Genomic DNA, 7,049 nt, shown 5'->3' with positions numbered 1-7,049 from the left:
GGCAGGCTGACATTGCTTTCCAGGAGATAACCAGCTCCTTGTGAACATGTCCTAGAGCTTGTAGTGTTCACTTCAGTGGCCAAGGCTGAACTTGCTGCCCTGGAATCAAGCCTTGCTTATTTGGAATGAATCACCCAAAATGAGGCTTAGCCAGAGATCCATCTGAGCGTGGAGGCGGAGCTAAGCCAGGACACCGTCCTTGAGAAGGCAAAAGATACAGGGGAAATTTGTCTGCTTTCAACCTCTCATGATTTACCTATGTCCTTCTTCTTTAGGAATCCTTTGATCACGTGGGACATTCAAAGAAACTCAAGGGAGAAGTTTTATTGTGGGAGGCACTCAGAGAACCCAAAAGGGAGAAGTACATTTGGACCTCAAGAGATAACTGAACTGTGGCCTGGAGAGGCGTCAAACTCCAATCTCTCATTGTCTCCGTATTTATATCTCTGTCTTGCTCAGGGAGCACACGAGATAAGGACCATGCTTCTCTCTTTAGATCTGTGTATTCCCCATCTCTCGCTGCAACCTCACGTCCTTTGCTGACTTTCCTTATAGCCCATGTTGAAGGTACCATGATGACGGTTGTCCTGTTACTACTAGTAACAATAGCAAGGAACTGAAGAATTATCAGCACTGTTCCATGCACATAACACATATTAACTCACTGAATATAACAACCTTATTATTTTTTTTTAATTTTTTTTTTTTTTCATTTGACAGAGAGAAATCACAAGTAGATGGAGAGGCAGGCAGAGAGAGAGAGAGAGAGGGAAGCAGGCTCCCTGCTGAGCAGAGAGCCCGATGCGGGACTCGATCCCAGGACCCTGAGATCATGACCTGAGCCGAAGGCAGCGGCTTAACCCACTGAGCCACCCAGGCGCCCACAACCTTATTATTTTTATCCTTTATTATTTTTTAGTTCCCTCATTTATATTATTCATTTATTATTTATTATTATCTTATTATTATGTATCACTATCTCCAATTGTAAATTGTAAACGCCGACGCAGAGAGCTGACATGCCCAAGGCTGCCAGCTGGGAAGTGGTGGGGCTGGCACGGGGGCCCTGGCAGGCTAGTCCCACAAACTGTGCTCCACCAGCCACATTAGATTGCCCAGAACCCGCTGGTTCCCATGACCTTACAGATCCAGCAGAGGAGAACTGCTGTGTCCCAGCTGCCAGTCTGTAAGAGGGAATAAATGGGGCAGCTTGAGGTGTGGAGCACCCCCGACACTCTTCAGCAAGGTCAGGGGCATTGTGTCAGGTTATATGTCGTGCTGTAGGGGTGACGGCCGGATGTGAGTGTGAGGAGCCCTAAGAGGTAAACATTGTTTATGCATTTTCACTGAAAAAAATCTTTCAAATCAGGACTCTACGAACATAACAAAAGGCTCAAAGAGAGAAGTCTGGGTAGCCACAGGACTAGAGGTTTCTTGTAGGATCACGTTTTAACCTCTTGAACCCCAACTCCAAAGGTCATCTCAAATTTTCTCTTCGGTTTAATGCAGCAATGAGGAAAAGCTATCAGTGAGTGACACAAAAGAGCAACACAACAAAAAAGATCTTTGAATGGATGGGATTCCTCATCCTCCTCAACCGAAAGTCACTCACCCTGGTGCAGGGTCCTGGGGCAGCCTGCCTCTGGTGCAGTGGTGAGCTGAACCATACCTGACGGTGAAGCCAGGAGGCCTTAGTTCTATATATGACCCCACTACTCCTTAGCCTCCTGACTCTGAGCCAATCACTGCATGTTCTGGCCTCAGTGCCCACCACTCCAAGCTGTAGCATTAGTATCTTTTCTCCCTCTCAGCTCTAAGTATCTGTGCCCCCCTTAAAAGACTCCGTACTTGAGTCCTAGAGCTACTCTCCTGGGTGGCCAAGGATTTCCAGCAGAAACAGTAATGTTTTGACTTCCTCAGGGCCTCTCTTCCTTTTTCCTGATTCATGGGTTCTCTGGAGGAAACAAAGCAGTGCCTGTAGACATGGTGGAAAATAGCTTTCTATGGAAGCCACAGACAATTGGGAGAGAAAGATCTCCTTCTTCTCATCAACTGTTCTCAGACATGCTGGAAATGGTGAGTGCTTTTCCTGCGCAGGTCTCACGTGTAGGCCCCATCACAGCCGGTGCCATTTTGTTTTCTAACAGGTCCTTGCAGCCTTAGCCCTGAAGTCTTCTCGAGAAAGCTTTTTCCTTTCATATGTCTGACCTTATGATTCATCTGGCTCCTGTTTTAAAACCAATTATTACGTATTGTCTTTTGAATTTCACCCCTGACACCACTTTGCCCTGACTTAATTCTATGACTGGCTTTTATTCAAAACTTTCATTTTTGAGGAAGGTGTAAGAGCGCAAATGGCCTTCTTCTAGAAGCCCTGAGTGAAACTGCAGTTCTGCTGATCAAAAACAGAGCACTGGCATTTTGATGCATGCTGTTAAAATGTGTACTTATTTCAAGTAATGTAGATAAAAGGAAAACCAAAACAAAGGCCCAAATGATGAGAGAGAAGGGGTTCTGGGTCATGACACTGAATATTAGGCTGAATCTTACCCTGGGCTCTGAACCATTATTACCAAGTGTCTGTTAGGCCTTTCTATATGATAGTCCAGCTAATGTAACTGTCTCTTTCAGTATTTTTGTATTCCCTCTGGATGTTCACTGACTGCACAATGGTCTTCAATCTCAGTACACAATTATCCAAAAAAATCTATTCAACACAGTCTCATAAATGTCTCCCAAATTCCCTCTCCTCTCTATACTCTGTCCAAGCTGGTCTAGCACAGGTTTTCCTCCTCCCTAACCTGGTCTACTGGAAGCTCTGGCTTCCACATTGCTTCTCTTTGTGCCAGCTTTCCGTCTCTGGTTCATTCTCCACCACGTACCCATGTTCTTCTAAAGCAATGGTATGTTCATGCCACTTGTTGGCTTCCAAACTTCCGATGGTTCTCCAGCAGGTGTAGAATGAGTTCAAACTCTTGGCAAAGGCATGTTGTTCCTCTGCAGCCTAACCCAACCTACTGTTTCAGCCCCTTCTTTTTTTCCACTACACCCATTCACACAGCAGATGGTAGGCGCATTCTAGGTTTCACTCTTCCAGAACATACTCTGTACTTTCTGGCTCCTGCCTTTACCTGTGATGTTCCTGCTCCCGAGAATGCCATTTTCTCTATTCCCAACCTCCATCAAACCTTGTCTAAATAAAGGATACCCATCCATCAGGTTCCAACATCCCCTAAAAACTACCTCTGCTTGCTTTCCAAGTGTGGTTCACTATTCTCCCCCATGAGGTCCCTAGAATGGTGTGTCTCAAAGCTGGGGAGCTTTTTAAAAAGGTAACTTCCCATTCTAATTCAATCAAAATCCCTAGGAATGAGGTCCTGGGGAGTCATCATTTTCAAACCCCCTCTTCACCCCCCCCCAGGTTATTTTCATATTGCCCAGATTTGAGAAGACTTGTTCAAGTATTTGGTTTGTATCCCATCTACTTTTTACACCTAATTAGTATTTATTTATTGACTAAAAATACCATGAACAACAACATAGCTGCTCTATATAGGAATACTGCAATGAGTCAGGCCCCCAAAATAAAAAGCAATAATAATATTGAATAGGCATTATATTTTATCATGTTTTATAATCTATAATAAAAATACATCATAAGGGGCGCCTGGGTGGCTCAGTGGGTTAAAGCCTCTGCCTTCAGCTCAGGTCATGAGGGTCCCATGGTCCTAGAATCAAGCTCCGCATTGGCTCTCTACTCGGCAGGGAGCCTGCTTCCTTCTCTCTCTCTGCCTGCCTCTCTGCCTACTTGTGATCTCTGTCAAATAAATAAACAAAATATTAAAAAAAATACATCATAATACTGGGGCACCTGGGTGGCTCAGTCAGTTAAGCATGTGACTTGTGATATGGGCTCAGGTCTTAATCTCATGGGTCATAAGATCCAGCTCTGCATTGGGCTCCACCCTCAGCCAGAGTCTGTTTGAGATTCTTTCCCTCTGCCCCTCCCCCACCCATCCTCACACTCTCTCTCCCTCTAAAATAAATAAATCTTTAAAAAAATAATAAAATATAATACCTTATATTCTAGCCTTTTGTGTTCATGTCTTTCTATTGCTTTTCCTTGAGAAAGACTATTTCTCATTTATCTTTGTATCTTTTAGCACCTGATACAATGACTCATATTTGATAAACAGATGGTAATTTAATTAATTAATATATTTATTAATGTGTTAACTTTTATTGGTTTCTTTTTTTAGTATGTTAACTTTTAGATTAACAAAATGACATTTTAACTCCAAACTCATTGGGCCTGAGAGACACAGGAAGTTGTTCTTGCACTGCTGACTCTAAAACAGTGTCTCATGCCATTGTCTGAGGGACAAAGACTGGTGAGGCGCAACACTGACCCATGCCCATGGCCTGGATAGAGGAAAGCCTGCTGACCTCTGAATCGAACTTCCACAGGGCCCACATGAGTTTGCTGGCAAAGGCACGGACGTAAGCTACACTCTGGACAACTCTTAAAGGAAGGGCAGATTACCAAGTTAAGTGGTTTCCATTTTCCAAACACTAGCTCAGTCCCCAGCTCAAAGAAAAAGGAAGGACCGGCATCCCTTTTACCTGCAGGCAAGGACAAGGAGGCCCAGAGCTCTGTGTGAGGCCAGTGTAGTTGCTGGCTTGCTGTCACAGCTGTATGTTCCTGAGAGAGAAGATGATAGGAAGTTTCATTTTGTGCCTTTATAAGAACTTTGGATAACTGAATACTTCACACTCCACAACAATGAGCATTTCAACTTTCAAAAAGAACCTGTGTCCCTCTGAAGAAGTTCGGAAGACTGAATGTTTTTTTCATGTTCGGGTTTCCTGATTTAAAGCCATTTCCCCTTTAAGAAATTCAAGGACCCACAAACATTTTCCAAATGGCATAGTCATATATGGCAACACGACTGACATATTTCTTATAAAGGTAAATATTTGAAATGGTCATCTAAATCTTGCTGAGGTGAGAAATTAATAAAAATCACAATTGCAAAGTACCTAAATTTTACATTGTTTATCTTCCCTTTCCTTTGTTGTAAGTAAACCTTTGAAAGAGAAATATTATTTTCATTTTGTTAAATTTTTTCCCTTCTTTTTCCTTCACGTCATTGAACCTCCCAACCAAAAGCTGAAATAAGGAAAATCAACCTTAAAGCTGAACCTATCGATTCTACTTCCTTTCAATTTTCTCCTTAAAATGCTTCAGATGAATAATATTTCACTTCTCAGAAAAGAGAAAATTGATATCCTGGGCAAGCCGTAATGCAAATGAACATTAAAAGTACCATGGAATCTACCTTTTTTAATGATTAGCTTAAGTGGGGGAGGGGATCAATTCTCAATAAAATCTTGACACGCAAAGTCAGTTTTACGTTCTTGCCCTACCTCTGAGGCCACCTGGTATTTTCTCAGCCAGAGCTTCAGGGTCTGAGAGACCCCATGCGAGATGACCAGAAACATCATCCCCAGAAACAGGGCTCATATCGAGAGACCTGTCTCCCTCCCCTCTCTACCAAAATATTTGTGAGTCTTGAGTCCCCCAGAGCCATGCTCTTAGTGTATCAGTGAGTTAATAGAAATTAGCAATGCCTTTACCAAACAAAGGACTTCAAAAGTGACAAGAAGCCAAGCCACAGAGATACTCTCCTTGTGTCCTCCAGCTCACCCCAGAAAGGCAGCTACCTACTTCACATCCCCACAGTGCTGGCCTTATTTGAAAGATTGAAAGTCTCTTTACACAGATTCTCTCAAAGAAGTTGTCACTTTAGGCTGCACAAACCAAAACTCTTCCAAAATCAGGTGCTTGGGGAAAAAAAAATTGAAGTACTTTTAATAATTTAAATGGCTCTTCTCTGCACATGCCCAGAACCCAAATCCCTTTTCTAACTGAAGTGCTTATATAAAAATTTGACAGCTCTTATAATTTTAAATTGCTCTACACTGAGTATGCCTAGAACCTTGATCACTTCCAAATTCAAGGGCTTATAAAAATTTGAAGCACTCCAATAATTTTAAATTGCAATGCACAGTGTAGAGTGATTTAAAATTATTGGACTGCTTCAATTTTTTTAAAAGGTCTTCAATTTGGAAGTGAGTCAAGCAGCATTCTAATACAGTGGTTTAAGACATAGTGTGCTAATCTAAAACTTAACACCTAAAAATAATGAAAATTAAACCACACGAGCTTTTTTTTTCTTCTTTCTTTCTTTCTCTTTCTTTTCTTTCTTTTTTTTTTTTTTTTAAATAGGGGAGGAACACATGAAAAGTTGAGAAGTGTCTGGAGAAGAGAATTAAAGCTCAGGCCACACAGGGAAAAGATAGGGAGGATGAGTGCAGGTGGGAGGGCTAGGGGAGAAATGGCAGTCACATCAAAGAGTCTTGTCTAGCCCTGGACATTTTAGAGGGGAAACAAAATAATCAGAAATCAGAGGAGCCAGAACAGAGTGAAGAAAAATGTGAATATGACTTGGAGCACTGCATTCCATAAACTTTTCAACATTTAGAGATACAAACTGGACAGCCACTCCCCCTCTAAAAATTACTCCTTTTGTGGCTGTACTGTTTGTTTTTCTGGTGGAGCTCTCAGACAGAATTCTTATTTGTGCTGATTCAGGGTGTCCTCTCCTAAGTTTGTTGGAGATGGTTTTTCAGGAGGCTGGCTAATCATCCAAATATTCCATCACAGTCACTTACAAGCAAAAGGTGCATTTTGTATGTCATTCCCATGGTGATGTCTTTTTCACACAGAAGAGCTCTCTAGGTGGGTTTTCTTTGTTTCCAAAGTATCAATGTTCTTTTCTCTGAATCTTTTCCCCTTTCTAATTTCCTTTCTGCCTTTCTTTTCCCATCACTATCTCTTTCTTCAACTACCTAAAACTTGGCAAATGTAAAATATAATGGCTTTTTTACTCAAAGTTCCTCTCTAACTAAGCCATAGGGCCAAGCTGCAGGTCACAGCAAACAATCACTACAAGGTGAAGACCCTGAACAACGTGTCCTTGATAAGC

The sequence above is a fragment of the Mustela nivalis genome (assembly GCF_964662115.1).
Source record: "Mustela nivalis genome assembly, chromosome: 8".
NCBI lineage: Eukaryota > Metazoa > Chordata > Mammalia > Carnivora > Mustelidae > Mustela > Mustela nivalis.
This window is presented reverse-complemented; position numbering follows the sequence as displayed.